The sequence below is a fragment of the Sminthopsis crassicaudata genome, chromosome 5 (assembly GCF_048593235.1).
Source record: "Sminthopsis crassicaudata isolate SCR6 chromosome 5, ASM4859323v1, whole genome shotgun sequence".
Taxonomy (NCBI): Eukaryota; Metazoa; Chordata; class Mammalia; order Dasyuromorphia; family Dasyuridae; genus Sminthopsis; species Sminthopsis crassicaudata.
Window position 1 is genome coordinate 149,810,541 of NC_133621.1, and position 10,393 is coordinate 149,820,933.

Here is a 10,393-nt window from a genome sequence, read left to right on the forward strand (position 1 = left end):
GGGGCTTTTCATGTCACCTGCTGCAGACATCCACGCCCCACCGGGACACATAGGCTAGGCTTTGTGCCTTATTTACTGTTCAATCTCAACCTCAGGGAAGCCACTAAAACACAGCGCCCTCGGGGCACAGCAGTGCTGATCACCTCTGAGGCACTTCCAGAGAGGGGGTGGGGAATTCTCTCCCAGAGCTCTATCTTAGCTCAGGCCCAAGAGCCGATGCATCCATCCGTTCTGGGAGGAAGCTGGTAAAGAAGTAAATAAATAATTTCCTACTCCAGGGACAGACCCCAAAAGATTTTTTAAATATGAACAAAAAAGCCAGAAAAACTATAGATTCCTTCTACACAGAGAAAGAGTGGGTATCCAACCCCGAGGAAGTTAACAGCAGAGAGACAGCAGATAACAACCTAAAGGTGAACGATTCCTGCCCCCCAACACATAACTCTCTCCTAGAAGAGACTATTAAAAAGTTAAGAGAGTTTGAAGAAAAATGGGGAAAGGAAAGGGAAGCTATGATAGAGAATAACAACATCCTGAAATTGGAGTTGGAAAAAATAAAGAATTCACAGGAGATGCAGGGAAACAAAATTTGTGAATTAGAAAAGGTTAAAAAATCACAGGAAAGTAGGATTTCTGAATTGGAAAAGATAAAAAAGTCTCAAGAAAATAGAATTTCTGAATTGGAAAAAGAAAATAATTCTCAAAAAAAATTAGGGAAATGGAAAAAAATTCAATAGGGCAAAATAATTCATTTAAAAACGAAATTGGGTATTTACCAAAAGAACTAAAAACTGTGAAAGAAGAAAATAACTCCTTAAAAGTCAGGATGGAACAAATAGAAATGAATGATTCACAGAGAACCCAAGAATCAGTCAAACAAAACAAAAAAAATGAGAAGCTAGAGAACAACGTCAAATACTTACTGGGAAAATCTATAGACCTGGAAAATAGATCTAGGAGAGATAATCTGCAGATCATTGGACTTCCAGAAAACTATGACCAAAAAAAGAGCCTAGATTCTATTTTACAGGAAATTATCAAAGAGAACTGTCCAGAGATAATAGAAACAGAAGGGAAAGTAGATGTGGAAAGAATTCATCGAACTCCTTCTGAAATAGACCCTAAAAAAAGAACACCACGGAATGTAGTGGCTAAGCTGCAGAATTACCACACAAAGGAGAAAATCCTGCAAGCAGCTAGAAAAAAACAATTTAAATACCAAGGTGCCACAATAAGGGTCACCCAAGATCTGGCTGCCTCCACATTAAAAGATACAAGGGCCTGGAACCTGATATTCCAAAAGGCAAAAGATCAAGGACTGCAACCAAGAATGAACTACCCAGCTAAGTTTAGCATCTTTTTCCATGGAAGAAGATGGTCATTCAATGAAACAGAGGAATTCTATATGTTTCTAAGAAAAAAACCAGACTTAAACAAAAAATTTGATCTACATCCACAAGACTGAAGAGAAACAGAAAAAGGTACACAGAACCCTTGAGAACTGTAACTCTGTTGTGGGTATATAGCAAGTACGCATGGATAATTTGATTTTACTGACATAAAAGAAAAAAAGGGGGGGTGTAGTAAAGGGAAGGAGGTCGTTTCAGAAAAAGGTGAAGGAATGATAAAAAGAGGGAAACTACATCCCAGGAAGAGGCATAGAAAATACACCATATCTGAGGGAATTTAGTGAGGGGGAGAATCATTGTGTGAATCTTACTCTCATCAGGAGAGGCTCAAAGAGTAAATAATTAATATATTTGTTTTTCAGAGAATTTTCTCTCACCTCATTAAAAGGGGGGAGAGGAAAAGGGAAAAGGAAAAGGAGAATAAGTGAAGGGACTTGGAGGGAGGGGGGAGGGATACTAAAAAAAAAAAAGAGAGGGTTGTGCGTCACAAGGGGGGTCTGTAAATTAAATATCGGGGAGGGGGATCAGGGGGGCAAGGGAAAAAGCATAATCTGGGGATAATATGATGGCAGGAAATACAGAATTAGTAATTTTAACTGGAAATGTGAATGGGATGAACGATCCCATCAAACGGAGACGGATAGCAGATTGGATCAAAAATCAGAACCCTACAATATGTTGTCTACAGGAAACACACTTAAAGCAGGGAGATACATACAGAGTAAAGGTAAAAGGTTGGAACAGAGCCTATTATGCTTCAGGTAAAGCCAAAAAAGCAGGAGTAGCTATCCTTATCTCAGACCAAGCAAAAGCAGAAGTTGATCTAATTAAAAGAGATAATTAAGGAAACTATATCCTGCTGAAAGGTAGCATAAATAATGAAGCCATATCAATACTAAACATATATGCACCAAGTGGTATAGCATCTAACTTTCTAAAGGAAAAGTTAAGAGAATTGCAAGAAGAAATAGACAGTAAAACTATAATAATGGGAGATCTCAACCTTGCACTCTCAGATTTAGATAAATCAAACCAAAAAACAAACAAGAAAGAAATTAAAAAAGTAAATAGAACATTAGAAAAACTAGGTATGATATACCTTTGGAGAAAACTGAATGGCAATAGAAAGGAATATACTTTCTTCTCAGCAGTTCATGGATCCTATACAATAATAGACCATATGTTACAACATAAAGATCTCAAAATTAAATGTAGGAAGGCAGAAATAATAAATGCCTTCTTCTCAGATCACAATGCAATAAAAGCTACATCCAGTAAAAAGTTAGGGGTAAATAGACCAAAAAGTAATTGGAAACTGAATAATCTCATCTTAAAGAATGACTGGGTGAAAGAGCAAATTATAGAAACAATTAATAATTTCACCCAAGATAATGACAATGATGAGACATCATACCAAAATCTTTGGGATGCAGCTAAAGCAGTAATAAGGGGAAATTTTATATCTTTAGAGGCTTATTTGAAGAAAATAGAGAAAGAGAAGATTAACGAATTGGACTTACAACTTAAAAGGCTAGAAAAAGACCAAATTATAAACCCCCAACCAAAAATTGAACTTGAAATACAAAAATTAATAGGAGAAATCAATAATATTGAAAGTAAAAAAAATTATTGAATTAATAAATAAAACCAAGATTTGGTTTTATGAAAAAGCCAATAAAATAGATAAACCTTTGGTAAATTTGATCAGAAAAAAGAAAGAGGAAAATCAAATTCTTATTCTTACAAATGAAAAAGGGGATCTTTCCACCAATGAAGAGGAAATGAGAGAAATAATAAGGAGTTAATTTGCCCAACTTTATGCCAATAAATTTGATAACTTAAGTGAAATGGATGACTTCCTCCAAAAATATAGGCTCCATAGATTAACAGAGGAGGAGATAAATTGCTTAAATAGTCCCATTTCGGAAAAAGAAATAGAACAAGCTATTAATCAACTCCCCAGGAAAAAATCGCCAGGCAGGGCCAGATGGATTCACATGTGAATCCTACCAGTCATTTAAAGAACAATTAGCCCCAATGTTATATAAATTATTTGAAAAAATAGGGGATGAAGGAGTCCTACCCAACTCCTTTTATCACACAGACATGGTACTGATACCTAAACCAGGTAGATTGAAAACTGAGAAAGAAAATTATAGACCAATCAACTTAAAGAATATTGATGCTAAAATCTTAAATAAGATTTGACAAAATCCAACATCCATTCCTGCTAAAAACTCTTGAGAGTATAGGAATAAATGGACTATTCCTTAGAATAATCAGGAGCATATATTTAAGACTGTCAGTAAGCATAATATGCAATAGAAATAACCTACAACCTTTCCCGGTAAGATCAGGAGTGAAACAACATTGCCCACTATCACCATTACTATTCAATATAGTACTAGAAATGCTAGCCTCAGCAATAAGAGCCGAGAAAGAGATTCAAGGAATTAGAGTAGGAAATGAGGAAATCAAACTATCACTTTTTGCAGATGACATGATGGTATACTTAGAGAACCCCAAAGACTCTGCTAAAAAGCTACTAGAAATAATTCAAAATTTTAGCAAAGTGGCAGGATACAATATAAATCCTCAGCATTTTTATATATCACTAACAAAATGCAACAGCAAGAGATACAAAGAGAAATTCCATTCCAAACAAATGTTCAGAGTATAAAGTATTTGGGAATCCATCTACCAAAGAAAATCAGGAATTTTATGAGAAAAATTACAAAACACTTGCCACAAAAATAAAGTCAGATTTAAATAATTGGAAAGACATTCAGTGCTCTTGGATAGGCCGAGCGAATATAATAAAGATGACAATACTCCCCAAACTAATCTATTTATTTAGTGCTATACCAATCAGACTCCCAAGAAACTATTTCAATGACCTAGAAAAAATAACAACAAAATTGATATGAAAGAATAAAAGGTCGAGAATTGCAAGGGAAATAATGAAAAAAACTCAGAGGAAGGTGGTCTAAGTGTACCTGATCTAAAGCTATATTATATAGCAGCAGTCACCAAAACCATTTGGTATTGGCTAAGAAATAGACCGGTAGATCAGTGGAACAGATTATATACAAAGGACAAAAAAGGGTACATCTATAGCAACCTAATCTTTGACAAACCCAAAGATACCAACATTAGGGATAAAAATTCATTATTTGGAAAAAACTGTTGGGAAAACTGGAAATTAATATGGCAGAAATTAGATATGGATCCACACTTAACACCATATTCCAAGATAAGATCAAAATGGGTCCATGATTTAGGCATAAAGAGGGAGATAATAAATAGATTAGAGGAACAGAGGATAGTCTACCTCTCAGACTTGTGGAGGAGGAAGGAATTTATGACCAGAGGAGAACTAGAGATCATTATTGATCACAAAATAGAAGATTTTGATTACATCAAACTAAAAAGTTTCTGTACAAATAATACTAATGCAAACAAGATTAGAAGGGAAGTAACAAATTGGGAAAATATTTTTAAAAGCAAAGGTTCTGACAAAGGTCTCATTTCCAAAATATATAGAGAACTGACCCTAATTTATAAGAAACCAAATCATTCTCCAATTGGTAAATGGTCAAAGGATATGAACAGACAATTCTCAGATGAAGAAATTGAAACTATATCCACTCACATGAAAGAGTGTTCCAAATCACTACTGATCAGAGAAATGCAAATTAAAACAACTCTGAGATACCACTACACACCTGTCAGATTGGCTAAGATGACAGGAACAAATAATGATGAATGTTGGAGGGGATGTGGGGAAACTGGGACACTAATACATTGCTGGTGGAGTTGCGAAAGAATCCAGCCATTCTGGAGAGCAATCTGGAATTATGCCCAAAAAGCTATCAAACTGTGCATACCCTTTGACCCAGCAGTGCTACTACTGGGCTTATATCCCAAAGAAATACTAAAGAGCAGAAAGGGACCTGTATGTGCCAAAATGTTTGTGGGAGCTCTTTTTGTTGTAGCTAGAAACTGGAAGATGAATGGATGTCCATCAGTTGGAGAATGGTTGGGTAAATTATGGTATATGAAGGTTATGGAATATTATTGCTCTCTAAGAAATGACCAGCAGGAGGAATACAGAGAGGCCTGGAGAGACTTACATCAACTGATGCTGAGTGAAATGAGCAGAACCAGAAGATCACTATACACTTCAACAACAACACTGTATGAGGATGTATTCTGATGGAAGTGGAAATCTTCAACATAAAGAAGAGCCAACTCACTTCCAGTTGATCAATGATGGACAGAGGTAGCTACACCCAGAGAAGAAACACAGGGAAGTGAATGTAAATTGTTAGCACTAATATCTGTCTGCCCAGGTTACATGTACCTTCGGAATCTAATGGAAAAATATTAAATGCTCTTGGATAGGGCGAGCAAATATAATAAGGATGACAATGCTCCCTAAACTAATCTATTTATTTAGCGCTATACCAATCAGACTCCCAAAAAAATATTTTAATGACCTAGAAAAAATAACAACAAAGTTTATATGAAAAAACAAAAGGTCAAGAATTTCAAGGGAATTAATGAAAAAAAAAATCAAATGAAGGTGGCCTAGCTGTACCAGATCTAAAATTATATTATAAAGCAGCAGTTACCAAAACCATGTTGTATTGGCTAAGAAATAGACTAGTTGATCAGTGGAATAGATTAGGTCCAAAGGACAAAATATATAATAACTCTTACAACTTAGTGTTTGACAAACCCAAGGACCCCAGCCTTGGGATAGAACTTAATGTTTGACCAAAATTGCTGGGAAAATTGAAAATTAATATGGCAGAAACTAAGCATTGATCCACACTTAACACCATACACCAAGGTCAGGTCAAAATGGGTTCATGACCTAGCAATAAAGAATGATAATATAAGCAAATTAGAGGAACATAAGATAGTTTAGCTCTCAGACCTATGGAAGAGGAATGAATTCATGACCAAAGAAGAACTAGAGATCATTATTGATCACAAAGTAGAAAACTTTGATTTATCAAATGAAAAAGTTTTTGTACAAACAAAATCAATGCAGATAAGATTAGAAGGGAAACAATAAACTGGGAAAACATTCTTATCATCAAAGATTCAGATAAAGACCTCATTTCCAAAATCTATAGAGAATTGACTCTAATATATAAGAAATCAAGCCAATCTCCAATTAATAAGTAGTCAAAGGAAGATGATGGAGAAGATACACATAAATTTATAAGCTCCCTTCTTCTCTGAATACAAGTTAGTTAAATCAGCCTGAAAAATAATGCTGGATTGATAAAAACCACAAAGATAAGAAGCACAACTTACCAACTGAAGAGAATCTTGAATTTCAACAGAAAAGGTTGTTTTTGAGAGGAGGAAAAAAAAAAAGACCAGCACAAACAGGGTTAGGTGCTAGCACACTGTGCCAATCAGGCTGGGGAGAACTCTGGGATCAGAGAAGCCACTGAGATAGAGGAATCTGACACAGGTTGTTAGTTCTTCTCTCCTTATAAAATAGCAGTTCAGAAGAGAAATCAAGCCACTTTAAAATATAAAGCCAGTTCCTAAATCCACCCCAATCTGGAAGTGACATAACAGATGTCAGCAAGGCTGTGCAGATGCCTTCTGATGCCTGGGGCTTCTCCTTGGGGCAGTTGAGAACCTGAACATCAGGGACACAGCCTGAGGCAATCACTAATCCACATAGTGTGGGGCTCAGCCTGAGGCAGTGAAATTCTACCAGCAGGGGAATTCACAGAGAAGTAGAACTCCCAGAGAAGTGGAACCTATGAAGTAGGGACCACAGTTACTGGGCAGACACTTCCAGTTTGAGCACAGGTGCTGATATCCATGGCCCCATAGGAGGCATTGGCTGGGGTTGGTGACGCTTTCACTGTTCAGGCTTAAACCACAGGGAAGTCACTAAGCAACACAATGGGGTCCTTCACTGGGCACTCCTCAAAGCTGCAGCAGTGCTAACCACCTCTGAGTCATTTCTGGGGAGGTAGGAGGGGGATTGTCTCCCAGAGCTCTCTCTTAGCTCAGGCACAGGACTATGCATCCATCCAGTCTGGGAGGAAGCTGGTAAATAAATAAACTTCTTACCCCAAAAGCAAACACCAACAGATTTTTAACAATGAGTAAGAAGCTGAAGAGAACAATTGACACCTTCTACACAGAGAAAGAGTGGGTATCCAAACCTGAGGAAGCTAACAGTGTCCAGATAATACCCTAAAAGGGAATGATACTTTCCCCCCATCACATGACTCTCTCCTAGAAGAGACTATTAAAAAGTTAAGAGAGTTTGAAGATAAATAGGGAAAGGAAAGAGAAGCTATGATAGAGAATAACAACATCCTGAAACTTGAGTTGGAAAAAATATAGAATTCACAGGAGGTGCAGGGAAACAAAATTTATGAATTATAAAAGGTTAAAAAAATCACAGAAAAGTAGGATTTCTGAATTGGAAAAGGAAAATAACTCACTAAAAAAATTAGTGAAATGGAAATAAAAATCAACAGAGCAAAATAATTCATTTAAAAACTCAATTGGGCATATACAAAAAGAACTAAAAAATGTGAATGAAGAAAATAACTCATTAAAAATCAGGACTGAACAAATAGAAATGAATGATTCATGGAGAAACCAAGAATCAGGCAAACAAAAAAAAATGAAAAGCTGGAGAATAATGTCAAATGCATACTAGGAAAATCTATAGACCTGGAAAATAGATCTAGGAAAGATAATCTGAGGATCATTCGACTTCCAGAAAACTATGACCAAAAAAAAAAAAAAAGACTGGATTCTATTTTACAGGAAATCATCAAAGAGAACTGTCCAGAGATAATAGAAACAGAAGGGAAAATGGGTGTTGAAAGAATTCAAATCTTTGATGAGACCTTCTGAAAAAGACCCTAAAAAAAGAACTCTACGGAACATTGTGGTTAAGCTGCAGAACTACCAAACTAAGGAAAAAATATTGCAAGCAGCTAAGAAAAAACAATTCAAATATATCAAGGTGCCACAATAAGGATCACACAAGATCTGGCTGCCTCCAAATTGAAGAATCAAAGGTCCTGGAACCTGATATTCTGAAAGGCAAAAGATCAAGGATTGCACCCAAGAATAAACTACTCAGCTAAGTTTAGCATTTTCTTCCATGGAAGAAGATGGTCATTTAATGAAACAGAGGAATTCCATTTGTTTCTAAGAAAAAACCCAGACTTAAACAAAACATTTGATCTACATCCACAAGACTGAAGAGAAGCAGAAAAAGGTAAAAAGAACTCTTGAGATCTGTATCTCTGTTGTGGATATAGAGAAAGTCCACATGGATAATTTGATTTTACTGATATAATATATAAAAAGGGAAGTACTACAGAGAAGGGAATAGTATCAGAAAAAGAGGAAGGAGAGATAAAAAGAGGGAAACCACATCCCAGGAAGAGGCACAGAAAATCTACCACATCTGAGGGAATTTAGAGAGGGATTGATACATTATGTGAATCTTACTCTCATCAGAGTAGCTTCAAAGAGTAAATAATTGACATATTTGTTTTTCAGAGAATTCTCTCTCATTAAAAGGGGGGAGAGGAAAAAGGAAAAGGAAAGGGGGAATAAGGGAAGGGTACAAGAAAGGGGAAGGGACTTAAAAGGAGGGGGGAGGGATACTAAAAAAGGGAGGGCTGCGCATCACAAGTGGGGTATATAAATTAAATATTGGGGAAGGTGTTTCAGGGGGGTCAAGGAATTTTAAAAAGCATAATCAGAGCACAATATGATGGCAGGAAATACAGAATTAGTAATTTTAACTATAAATATGAATGGGATGAACTCTCCCATTAAACAGAGGCAGATAGGAGACTGGATCAAAAGTCAGAACCTTACAATATGTTGTTTACAGGAAACACACTTAAAGTAGGGAGATATATACAGAGTAAAGGTAAAAGCTTGGAGCAGAATCTATTATGTTTCAGGTAAAGCCAAAAAATTAGGGATTGCCATGCTTATCTCAGATCAAGCAAAAGCAGAAATTGATCTAATTAAAAGAGATAAGGAAGGAAACTATACCCTGCTAAAAGGTAGCATAAACAATGAAGCCATATCAATACTAAACATATATGCAACAAGTGTTATAGCATCTAGCTTCCTTTTTAAAAAAATATTTATTTATATATTTTTTACAATATATATGCATGAGTATTTTTTTAATAATATTATCCCTTGTATTCATTTTTTCCAAATTATCCCCGCCCTCCCTCTACTCCCTCCCCTTGATGACAGGCAATCCCATACATTTTACATATGTTACAATATAACCTAGATACAATATATGTGTGTAAATACCATTTTTTGTTGCACATTAAGTATTAGATTCCGAAGGTGTAAGTAACCTGGGTAGATAGACAGTAGTGCTAACAATTTACATTCACTTCCCAGTGTTCCTTCTCTGGGTGTAGTTGGATCTTCTTTATATTGAAGATATCCACTTTCATCAGAATACATCTTCATACAACATTGAAGTGTACAGCGATCTTCTGGTTCTATTCATTTCACTCAGCATCAGTTGATGTAAGTCTCTCCACGCCTCTCTGTATTCCTCCTGCTGGTCATGTCTTACAGAGCAATAATAATTCATAGCCTTCATATACCATAATGTACCCAACCATTCTCCAATTGATGGACATCCATTCATCTTCCAGTTTCTAGCCACTACCAAAAGAGCTGCCACAAACATTTTGGCACATACAGGTACCTTTCCCATTCTCAGTATTTCCTTGGGATATAAGCCCAATAGCAGCAATGCTGGATCAAAGGGTAGCAACTAGCTTCCTAAAGGAAAAGTTAAGAGAGTTGCAAGAAGAAATAGACAGCAAAACTATAATAGTGGGAGACCTCAACCTTGCACTTCAGAATTAGATAAATCAAACCACAAAACGAATAAGAAAGAAATTAAAAAGGTAAATAGAACATTAGAAAAA